Source organism: Vicia villosa, linkage group LG6 (assembly GCF_029867415.1).
Source record: "Vicia villosa cultivar HV-30 ecotype Madison, WI linkage group LG6, Vvil1.0, whole genome shotgun sequence".
Taxonomy (NCBI): Eukaryota; Viridiplantae; Streptophyta; class Magnoliopsida; order Fabales; family Fabaceae; genus Vicia; species Vicia villosa.
The window spans coordinates 141,579,051-141,591,639 of NC_081185.1; positions in this window are offsets into that span (position 1 = coordinate 141,579,051).

Here is a 12,589-nt window from a genome sequence, read left to right on the forward strand (position 1 = left end):
GGAAGTAAGGGAGTTTTGCACGACGTTTCCGTTTTTCTGGTGGAAGGGTCATTTTGCGTCTCCTCCGAAATACTATGCTTGGGAGGACGATGATTTGGATGATCAAGACCGGGAGTCATACTCGGTCCTCTGCAAATACGTAGATAGCTTTACTATGTCTCGTTGGGTGACGAGGAATGGGGATCCCGTACTGAACGAGGACGGGGTGCCGATCACGGAGCAGCGGCCTATTAATACCAAGGCTTTGCTAGCTTGTCGGACTCCCGAGGAGACCCGGACGTTGTTAGGTTGTGTCCATTCACCTTGCTTTGTGATCTCCGCCCGGTATTTTGCTAACTTGTTTTTCTTTTCTTTGCAGAGGCTATGCCGGAGAAGGAGGATAATATCCTGAAACAGGCTTTGGATGCGAGGAAGAATCAGAAGAAGAAGAACCAGGGAACCGGAGCTGGAGAGAACTCAGGCTCGGCAGGCTCTCCTCACAAGACTCATGCCGACGAGAGGTCTTCCAAGAGATCTCGTCCTTCCGAGGGGGGACGTCCAGATCAGTCGAACCTAGGTCCCGGGCGCGCCTTCGTGTTGCCTCCTTGCTACAAGGATGGAGGGTATTTCGAGAAATTCCCCTTGGTTACCTCACCGGACGAAGCTCGTCGAATCAGTGATATGGACCCCCCGTCCCTTCAGAAACAGTTGGCGTGCGACAGTGCCGCCGTGATGAGGGTCTTGGGGATGGCCCAAGTGTTGGCCAGTGGAGGCTCGGGCTCGACCGAGGTCCTGAAGGAGGCCGAGGCGGCTAAGAAGGTGGCCGAGGATAAGGTGAAGGCCATGGAGACCGAGCGCAAGGAGTTGAGGAAGAAGGTCGACGCGGTCCTGAAGCAGAAAGACGCGGAGGTTGCGGCTGAGAAGAAGAAGCTGGCTGACCTTCGACTTGAATGGGCTCCCTCGGCTGACGAGTCGCTGGATGTGGCAGCACTAAAGTCTAGGGCTGAGTTTGTGGAGAAGATAGATAGCCTGAAGATAAGCCTGGCCGACATGGCCGACGTCGGGTTCGAGCGTGCTCTTGAGCAGCTGAGGCTTCTGAACCCTGGTTTGAAGGAGGATAATGCCGGGCTCTCTTCGAGGATCGTGGATGGTGTGTTGGTGCCTGAGTCCCCGGGGAGTGAAGAGTAGAAAGTGTAGTTCCGGGCCTGCGTGCCTGTATTCTTCGGCCTGCGTGCCATTTTCTCTTTTGTTGGATAATGCTCGGATTACTTTTGGGGGCCTGCGTGCCCGTCATTTTGTTTGTAACTTTTGGATATCGTCGACCAAGTTGGTCGGCAATTTTAATGTTTTATAATTCTGCTTGCTTATATCTGTTTATCTGCACTTTCGGTGTTATCGTTGTATGCTTGTTCTTTTTGATAACTTTCCTGCTGTGCTCGTATGACGAGGTATTTCCCCTATACTTAGAGTATTTTGCGACTGTTCTAGGTAATTGATGACTTATGCTCGGGTACGCCGGATAGTCACCTGTATACTTGTGATATTATTGATTTTGTGGACTGTGCTCGGCCTAGATTGATTGCCCGAGCGTGTTGAGTACGGGCCGGGTGCGCAGAGCAGGTATGCGCTTTTAGCGAGCGCGAGACCGCGGTTGTGGCCAAGCGTTCGCGGCGTGAACGATCCCATCGCGAGCTGGGGTTCTGCCATGCAGGTACTTCCTCGGGGGGTCTAGGTGTAGAATCCGCCGAGGGGTCGGTCCATCCATCCGACGGGAGGAATCGACCGTTGCTGTCGTGGAATACTCACGTCCGTACCGACGACGTGGATCCGTGCCCGTCTGTTACCTGAGTTTGGGCCAGAGGTCGGGCGTTTTAGCTTATGTTTAGCTATAATAACGTCTGAGTTTTTCAGCATTCCAGGGTCGAGCAAGTTTCTCCCCGAGAAGATTCTCGAGGTAGTAGGCGCCGTTCTCGGTTTTGTCATAAACTCGGTACGGGCCTTCCCAGTTTGGGGCTAGTTTGCCCTCGCGCGAGTCTTTCATGTTTCTGCGAAGCACTAGGGCGCCGATTTCGAATTCGCGCTTTATAACTTTGGTGTTATGGCGAAGAGCTATCTGCTGTTTCAGTTTAGCTTCTCGGAGGGCTGATCCTGCTCGGATCTCTTCTACCATATCGAGTTCTTCCCTCATGGCCTCGTCGTTAAGTTCTTCCTCGAGGGGGAATTCGGTGCGCCGAGAAGGCTCTCGGATTTCCACAGGAATTACGGCTTCGGTGCCGTAGGTTAGTCGGAAAGGAGTCTCGCCTGTGCTCGAATGGGGCGTCGTCCTATACGCCCAGAGTACACTATGTAGTTCTTCGACCCAAGCTTTTTTGGCTTCGCCGAGTCTTCTCTTTAACCCTCGGAGGATGACTCGGTTGGCTGCCTCGGCCTGCCCGTTCGTCTGAGGGTGCTCGACTGAGGTGAAGTGTTGCTTCGTGCCAAGCTTGGCTACAAACTCTTGGAATTTTTTGTCAGTGAACTGGGTGCCATTGTCGGTGATTATGGCCTGAGGGACCCCGAACCGGGCAAGTATGTTTCGTTTGTAGAAACGGAGCACGTTTTGAGATGTGATCTTGGCAAGCGCCTCGGCTTCTATCCATTTCGTGAAGTAATCGACGGCGACCACGAGATATTTATTTTGGTACGAGCCGACCGGGAACGGTCCGAGGAGGTCCATTCCCCAGGTGGAAAAAGGCCAAGGGGAGGAGAGGGATTTTAGCTCGTTGGGGGGAGCTAGGTGCATGTCGGCATGCCGCTGACATCTGTCGCATTTCTGAACATGCTCCTTGGCGTCCTGCTGCATAGTCGGCCAATAATAGCCGGCTCTGAGGGCTTTCCTTGCCAGAGATCGGCCGCCGAGATGCTGGCCGTTAATCCCTTCGTGAAGCTCTTGCAGTACTTCCATTGCCTGCGAGCCGTCGATGCATTTGAGAAGGGGAATGGAGAAGCCGCGCCGATAGAGTTTATTTTCGATGACCGTGTACGAGCAGGCTCTCCTCTTAATGGCTGAAGCTTCCTTCGGATCATCGGGGAGCTCGTCGTTCATGAGGTACTTGTATACTGGAGTCATCCAGCAATGGGCGTCTCCGATGGCAAATACTTGTATGGTCTGCGCGTTTTTGCCCACGCTTGGATCGGACAAGATTTCTTGTATCACCGACTTGTTCCCTCCCTTCTTTCTTGTGCTTGCGAGCTTGGATAAGAGGTCGGCCCTCGAGTTGTGTTCCCGAGGGATGTGTGCGACGTCTGCCTTTGTGAATCCTTTCATCTTTTCTTTGACGAGCGACAGATATTCGGCTAGCGTGTCGTTTTTGGCTTGGTAATCGCCGCTAACTTGGGACGCGACCAGTTGAGAGTCGGTATAAATCATGACTTCCCGAGCGCCCACGTCCTCGGCGAGGCGTAGGCCCGCTAGGAGGGCTTCGTACTCGGCTTGGTTGTTCGATGTGGTGAAGGATAGGACTAAGGATACTTCGATGACGAGTCCATCGTCGTTTTCCAAGATGATACCGGCCCCACTGCCCGCGTGGCTTGAGGCGCCATCAACGTAGATGGTCCACTTTTTCTCGGTGGGTGTTGGGGAGTTGGAGATCGTCGTCATTTCGGCCACGAAGTCGGCGAGCGCTTGGGCTTTTAACGCTTTCCTGCCCTCGTATTGTATGTCAAATTCGGACAGTTCGAGAGACCATTTCAGCATTCTCCCGGCCATGTCTGGTCGGCTGAGAAGTTGCTTGATCGGTTGGTCTGTCCGGACGATGATAGTGTGGGCGAGGAAGTAGTACCTCAGTCTCCTGGCGGCCGTTATTAGGGCCAGTGCGATTTTTTCTATCTGTTGATATCGGACCTCGGGCCCTTGTAGGGCTTTGCTAGTGAAATACACTGGCTTCTGCCCGTCTTCCGTTTCTCGGATCAGGGCTGCGCTGGCCGCCTCGCTTGAAACGGCCAAGTAGAGATAGAGAACCTCGTTGCTGTCTGGTCGGGATAGCACCGGGGGTTTGGAGAGCACTTGTTTGAGGTGGGATAACGCTCGTTCGCATTCCTCGGACCACTCGAAAGCTGCTTCTTTCCGGAGAAGCTTAAAGAATGGAAGTGCATGCTGGGCGGATTTCGCGACGAAGCGGGATAATGCCGTGAGCATTCCGTTTAGTACTTGGATGGATTTTTTATTGGTGGGGGTAGGGAGGTCTGAGAATGCTCGGCACTTATCAGGGTTGGCTTCTATTCCTCGTTCTGTTAAGTAGAAACCGAGGAATTTGCCTGCCCGTACTCCGAAGGTACACTTCTCCGGATTGAAGCGCATCCTGCAGGACCTGGCCTGCTTGAAGACCCGCTCGAGATGTAGTGTGTGGTCGAAGTCTTCTCGAGATTTGACGATCATGTCGTCCATATACACCTCGAGTGTGTCGCCGATTTCTCCTCGGAAAACCTTGTTCATCATCCGCTGGTAGGTTGCCCCGGCGTTTTTGAGTCCGAAGGGCATTACGTTGTAGTAATAATTACCCGATTCGGTCATGAAAGCCGTGCATTGCTTGTCGCATTTCGCCATGGGAATCTGGTTGTAACCAGAATAAGCGTCCATGAAGGACAACAGTTTATAGCCGGCCGAGTTGTCGACCAGTCTATCAATATTAGGTAAAGGGTAGGCGTCCTTTGGACATGCCCGGTTAACATCAGTATAATCAACACACATTCTCCATTTTCCATTAGATTTTTTAACAAGTACAACATTTGAGAGCCAAGTTGAATACTTGGCCTCGGAAATAAAATTTGCCTCTAGGAGGTCTTTTACAGCTTTCTCGGCAGCCTCCGCTTTCTCGGGAGACTGCCGACGCCTACGTTGTACTACGGCCTTGGCGGTCGGATTGATGGAGAGGTGGTGGCAGGCGACCTCAGGGTCGAGTCCGGGCATCTCTGCGGCGCTCCATGCGAACAGGTCGGCATTGGCTCGAAGGCAGGCTACAAGTTGTTTCCTCGGTAGGTCAGGGATGCCTTTGCCAATCTTCACTGCTCTGTCGGGGTTGTCACCCAGGGGGATCAGCTCGAAATCTCCGTCGGGAACAGGCCGGACGGGATGGGGGGCTTTCGATTGTGTTTCCTCCCCGGTCTTCAGTTCTTCTTGTGTGAACCTTGCATCGAGGTCGACTGAGCTGACGTTGGCCGTTGGAACCTGATCTTCCCGAGGATGCTTGTCTTCGGCTCTTGGTTTTTTGTTGGAGCTGGTCGGAGGAGCGATCAGCTCTAGTCCTTTGACGGATGCATCGAAGATCCTTCTCGCAGCTTCAATGTCGGCGTTGATGGTGGCCACTTTCCCTGTCCTCGTGTAGAACTTCATCTTCAGATGGACCGTGGAGGGCACGGCGGTTAGCTCGGCCAGTGTTGGGCGCCCGATGATGCAGTTGTACAATGTTTTGCAGTCGATTACCAGAAACCTGGTTTTGACTTGCCTGGACGCTTCCCCTTCCCCGAAGGTGACAATCAGCTCGACGTAGCCCCATGGTTTGGTGGTGGCTCCGTTAAAACCTTGGAGGTCGGAACCCACATAGGGGGTGAGGTGCGAGTCGTCCAGCTGAAGTGTTTGGAAGAGGTGGGAGTACATGATGTCAACTGAACTACCTTCGTCTACCAGGACCCGTCGAACATCGAAGTTCGCCATTCTGGCTCGGACGAGGAGGGGAATGGTGGCGTTTGGAGCTCCGCCGGGCAGTTCTTCGAGGTAGAAAGTGATCGGCTCTGACTTTCCTCGGAATTTCCGCAGAGTAGGGCCGAGATCGGCATTGGCGCTGAGTAGTTCGTCGAACTTTCTCTTGACTGAACTGACGGTGAGGGAGCCGGGGTCTCCGCCGTTGGAGATGACCATTGCGGTGGGGAAATGTTCCCAGGTGCTGAGAGCGGTCGTCACGCCGACCGAAGGGATGAAGTCTTCCGGTCGGGTTACGGACAATGCGACTTGAAGCGGTCTGCTGTCTGGTGAGTTCCCCTCGTCAGAGTTTCGAGGGATGTCTCTTCTGGGGGGTTCTCCCTTCTTGGTGTATCTTGCCAGGTGGCCCTCTTTGATCAGGGTCTCTATGGCATCTTTGAGATTTATGCATTCGTCGGTCGTATGCCCGTGACTTTTGTGGTACTTGCAGTACTTGGACTTGTCCGTCCCCGGTCTGGTAGGATTTGACTTCGGGGGCCTGATGTTGGATTTCTTGAACTCGGCGTTCTGGCAGTCGGCCAGGATTTTCTCCCGGGAGGTGTTCAAAGGGGTGTAGTCGTTGAACCGCCCTGCCGGTCCTCGCCGTTCTTTTACATCTCGGGACCTGTCGTCCCTCCTTTTGTCTTGTCCTCGGCGGGGCCCTGGATCTTCGAGGTTTGAGCTGCGAGCGGCATCACTGCCCCTTGAGGCCTTGATCGCTGCTGCCTCGCCTTCCTCAAAGTCGATGAATGCCTTTGCTTTGCGAAGGAGGTCATTCATCGAGCGTGGCTTCTCAATCTTAATGGCTTTCTTGAAGTCACTGTCGGGGATAAGTCCTCGCTCTAGGATGTACCTCTTCATGTAGTCGGCCGTCTGCACTTGGACGGCCTCCTTGTTGAATCTTTCAAGGTAGTCCCGAAGAGGTTCGTTGAGTCCTTGTACCACGGCCTCGAGATTGGCTTCCGATTTCGGTTGTCGTCGGGAGGCTGTGAAGTGGCTCAAGAAGAGTTCTTTGAGCTCGGTCCATGAATGGATGGAGTTCGGAGGGAGGTTCCTGTACCAGTTCATCGCTCCCTTCCTGAGGGTGGTTGGGAAGATGCGGCACTTGATCGAGCCTCTGACGACGTGATAGTCCATGACCGCTTCGATGCTCCGAATATGGTCGTCGGGATCAGTGGTCCCGTCGTATTGGTCCAACATTGGCGGTTTTTCCATCCCCCGAGGGAGGTGGGCTCTCCGGATACTGGCGGACAAGGGGCTGCGGAAGTCCTCCTCGTCGCTTGGTCCTGGTGAATCGTAGTGCCTGTGTCGTCGGGAACCCCCCTGGTAGTCGTCCAACGCAGCTTTGGAGGGACCCCTACGGCCCTGCTCGGGGGAGGGGCTTCTTTGTTCAGCAGTTTCAGGTTTCTGGCTCTTCCTGTTCTTCCTGGGTGGAGAACGGGAACGGGTCCTTCGGCGTCGATGTCTTCTCGGGGGAGACCTTGAAGAAGACGGGGAACGCCGACGGTATCTTCTCGGCGGTGAGCGCGAGGAGGAATAGGAGCGTGACCTGTAGTGCTTCCGCGGAGAGGGGCGACGTCGTCGCTGTCTTTCCAGTTCGTGGATTCGGTCGTCCTGCATCCTGAGGAGGCTGTTGGTCAATTGTATTTCCTTGAGCAAGCGGACGGTAATGGGGTCAGTGCCTTCGGGAATGTTGAGCGGCTCCTCTTCTTCTCCATGACGGGCTCTCCGCCTCTCGGAGGTGTGGGTGAATGAGGAAGCATGTTGCCCGTCTCGAGGGTCGGTTTCATTCACATTCTGGGTATGTTCCGGCACGTTGGTCGTTCGGATCTGCTCGCCGTTCTGAATGTGCCCTTCTGGAGGAACATGGTCAACATTCTGGACTTGTTGTAGGACCTGCAACAGCTGAGTGTCCTGGGTTTCATGCCCGGACCTTTGTCGCCGACGATCCCCCCGACGATGATTAGCTAGCTCGCGGGAGGATTCCTCGATCAGCTCGTGAAGGAGGAAAGGGTCAGCGTTTGGGATGTTGTTGTTGTTGTCAGCCATGACGATCGGAGATGATTAGCTTTGATCTTTGTTCTTTAAAGATGGGGAAGCAAGTTTCCCACAGACGGCGCCACTGATCGTACCTGATCAGAAGAATCGTCGTAGGCTGCTCGGACTGGATCTTCTAGGAAGGAGGAGGAGGGGGGGTGTACCTGCAAGGTACTCCAATGCCAAAGTGAGTTGACGAGCAAAGGAGCGCAAGTACTAGCTAAGAGTGAGTAAGAATTGAATACCTGACCCTCTAATCAGAGAGGGTATATATAGCCCCCAGCGCTGGGCCATGATCTCGCTATTGGGTTGGATTCCCAAGCCCAACTAGGAGACTGCCAGGTTTCCTGAGCGGAAATATCGGAGGTGCGTGTACACCCTCTGTCCTGGTTAACCGCTCCGAAATCCAAGGGAAGACGCGGTCTTTGAGGAGCCACGTGGCATCCGAGTTATTCGGAGGATTGGATATGAAAGAGCCCCGCGCGGAGCAGGGCCCTCGGCAAGGATGACGTCCGGGGGAGAGCTAACGCCGAGCAAGGGTCCACTCCGGGTAGGGTGTTGGTGCCGAGCAAGGCGTGTCGGGAAGGCACTGAACTATTCATGGGCCTCTGAGGCTTATTGGGCCGAAAGCGGTGTTGGGCCTAGCCTTGGCCCAGTCCAGAACAATAATTTTATGTTTTACTGAAAAAATAAATAGACAAATGAACATTCATATACAATTTTTTTAGGATTTACGGTTTGTTGATCTATAAAAGATTATAGAAATATTTGAATGAAGTCAAAGTATTGATATTGAATAATCCACAAAGAAAGAGGCAGATGAAGAACATTCTTTGATTTGTAATTAACTTTTTAGATGATGGGCAGTTAATATACATCAATTTTTAAAGTTAAATCTCTTGTTCAGATAAATAATTTTAGACAGATTTTTTTAATTGGTTATTTATATAAGTTGGTGGCTAAATTAATAGATAGATGGTAAACTAGGAGCGGTCATACAAAAAAATTTGTTTCTCCGAATCAATATGTCTTTCTAAAAGGTAGAATGTTGGTGGATGGTGTGGTGGATGTGCATGAAGTGGTTGACCTGACTAAGAAAACTGTATGAAGCTTTGTCTTATTTTCAAAATGGATTTTAAGAATGCTTATGACTCAGTGAGCTGAGGGTTTTTGGAGCATATGCTAGTTAGATTTGGATTTAATGATTAGTGGTGGTCTTGGACTAAAGAAGATGTTTTGCTAGAAATCTCACAGTGTTGGTCAATAGTTCTCAAACTTAAGAGATCAGCATTCAAAGGGGTCTGAAGTAAGATGACCTCCTAGCTCCATTCCTTTTCTTGTTTGTGGTTGAAGGGTTACATGTTTTGATTAGAAGAGCGTTAGTTTACTCATTGGTTTTAGGATAGGTGCCTTATTGGTTTCCCATCTTCAATATGCGAATGTTTCTCTTATCTTAGCGGATCCATCTCTTGAGAACATTTGGTTTATAAAGGTTATTATTAGGGTTTTTAACTAGCTTTGATGTTGTGGATGAATTTTTCTAAGAGTAGTTGATAGGAGTAAGTGTGAACTCTACTTTTTTAGATTATGCTTGTGACTTTTCTTCATTGTAAAATTGAGACTATACCCTTAAAATAATTGGGGCTGCTTGCTAGGGCTATTTCCAACTGAAAAACTACTTGGGACTCCCTTGTTAATCTATTGACTAAGAGGCTCAATTCTTGGAAGTACGAGTGTGCCATCTTGTAGTGTAAGTCCTATAGGCCAATAGTTTTATTAGAACTTTGGAAGCTGAAAGTGCAGGAACAAGTTAGGTGTTTTATCTAGCTTCTAAATCACGATAGATTACTCACTAATAGTAGGTTGAATGTGTTTAGATTAGGTACGGCTGATTGCAGATTTTGTGGTGTTGTTAGTGAGACGACCATGCATGTTCTTCAGGATTGCAAAAGTGCGAGAGACTTGTGGGATTATCAGGTTCCATCCATTATTGAAAATGAATTCTATATGGTGGAGTTAGAGGATTGGATCATGTTAAATTTATCTTGTATTCTGAGTGAGGATAATTGGTGTAACATGTGGGCTGTTGAGTGTCACCATCTTTGGACTTGGCGAAATAGAGAACTTCATGATGGGAATTATGTGAGACCTCATGATGTGGGGAAGGTGGTTTAAGAAAGACTTAGAGATTACAAAAATGCAATTAAGGTTAATAAGCAAATTATGGAGATAAATCACACAGAGATTTTGGTTCGTTGGGTTTGTCCGGCTACGAATTTCGTGAAGCTTAACGTTGATGGTTCGAGTGGTAATGATGAGAGGTCTAGTTGTGGAGGCTATATTTGTAATGATCATGGTGAATGGACTTGTGGTTTTGCAAATTTCATTGGGAGGTGTAGCCCTGTTATGGCTGAGTTTTGGGGGATCCTTATTGGTATCACGCTAGCGGCGCAACAGGGATGCAAGAATATCATCATTAAGACCGATTCGAAGATTGTTGTAGATTCTATTAATCAGGACAGCTCCAAGATGTATAGGAAAAATATTTTGGTGCGAAAAATTAAGCTTTGGATGGTAAAATTTGAGCTGGTGGAGTTAAGGCATATCCATAGAGAAGCTAATGAATGTGCTCATTTGCTAGCAAAGGAAGGAAAGAATTTGTTTGGTGGAACTACCTTCTTTAGGGTCCATTTGGTTAGGAGTAGATGGAGGGGAGGGGAAGGGAGGGAAGGGGATATTTATAAAAATATGTGTTTGGTTCATTTTTTATAAAGGGAGGGGAGGGGAAGGGAGGGGAGCAAAATCCCTCATAAACTCACTTTTTGCTCCCCTCCAAATTGGAGGAATTTGGATGGGAGGGAAGATTTAGTAATCATAATTTTATTAAATTCCCTATTTTAACCTCAATATTTTTTTTAATTCCAAGATTGTCCTTGATGAATTATTAAAGCTTAGATTTTTTTTCTCTATATTATTTCACGTTTATTTTTTTCTATTGTGCGGTTGCTATTTGTGCGTTGTTCCTCTCAGGTGAATTTTTTTCTTTTTATTTTGTTGAAGTTCCCTTTTGATATTATATTATTTTTTTTATAATAATAACATACTTATACTTATATCGGTTCTTATATATGATAGTAAAGGCTTTTTTTTATTATACTATTAATAATAATAATAACAATATACAATATATGCAAATATAATATATTTATGTTATAAATAAAATTTTTAACTATAATATTATTTGTTTAATTTTTTAAATATTTTAACCTTATTTTATTTATTTTTAATTATAGAAATTGTTTTATTGGGTTAGATGAATCATAAGATCAGATAATGGTTTGATTTGCGTTGAAGATATATAATTCAACTAATACGTGTTGTTGTTTACGGTTATATTATGGTTTATGAATGAACAAATTTTTATTTGGTGAAATTAACTCAATACTACTTTTATTTAGAATTATTTTTATTAAGCACAAATAATAATGTTTATAAGGATAAAAAGGTAAATTGATTTTAAAATCCCTCCCCCCTTGTGAACCAAACATACTTGTGGTTAAAAATCACTCCCCTCCCCTCCCCTTCCTTTCTTTGAACCAAACATATATTTACTTAAATTCCCTCCCCTCCCTTCCCTTCCCTTCCATTCCCCTCCCCTCGATTAAATTCCCTCCCCTCCCATCCGTTGAACCAAACGGACCCTTAGTGAAGCTCCTGGTTGTGTTAAGAGGGTTATTGAAAGGGATAAAGATGGTGTTGGCTCTAGTAGGAATGTTGCTTTTTAGGTTTTTCTTTTGGGCTTAGGCCCTCCTTGTTATAAAAAAATAGAAATAACTTACAAAAAAATAAGAATAAAAGATTACAATTGAAACAAATGAAAACAAGACATAATAGGTGTTGACTCTTGGTCAACTGGTCAACCATGAAGAGGTTGGCCCCGTTGACCATTCTCCAAGTAATCTCTTCCAAACCATATTCTTCAATTAAAGCATTTTCATCTTCTAATTTCTTCACAGAGCTCCCATCAAACCTCATGCTTCACACCTTGCAACCTTATGCAACTCAAACCAAAAGACTGTTAACATGAAGCTTGCAGCATCATCAAACTTACAACTATGTCAAACCTCAAAACCAATATCATGCATAACCAAACTCAACAATTCAACAAAAACCAAAATAAACTCAAAATTCAATTCCAAAATTCAGTTCAAACACTAGCGAAATGCAAGCTCACTCATCAACCAAATGCTAATGAAGTCCAAATTCAAATTAAATTCACATTTTAAAAACTAACTCAAAACCTAAACTCAAAGTAAATTTACTTCAAGCCAAATTTGTATTTTAAATGAAACTCACATTCTAAATGAAACTCACATTCTAAATGAAACTCACATTAACACAACAAATTGCATTTTGAAGAAACACAAATCAAATTCAAACCAAATTCAGGTTAGACTAATCAGAACCATTCCTAATTTCCTCACACAGATCACTAACTTTTAATCCTAATAATTCAATCCTAACAATTCTCTAACAAACTTCTAACTTCTCAAATTACTTCTAAATTCCCTCCATTAGTTTCATTCACCACTTCATCAATTCATCACTCACTCATATCCCAATATCCCTTGGAACCTCAACCATTCAACCCTTCATAACTCTCAATAATCCTTCCATATCCATAATAATTCTCAGGTTATGTGTGTGTGTGTGTGTGTATATATAGAAAGAGAAAGAAAGAAATTTATGAAGGAATATGAAAACATCAAATTCAAAGATGGAAGAGTGAAATAGCCATATTTTGTGAAAGAGTCACCATATAGTAACAAGTTTAATTTCATCAGATTCCACAAAAGC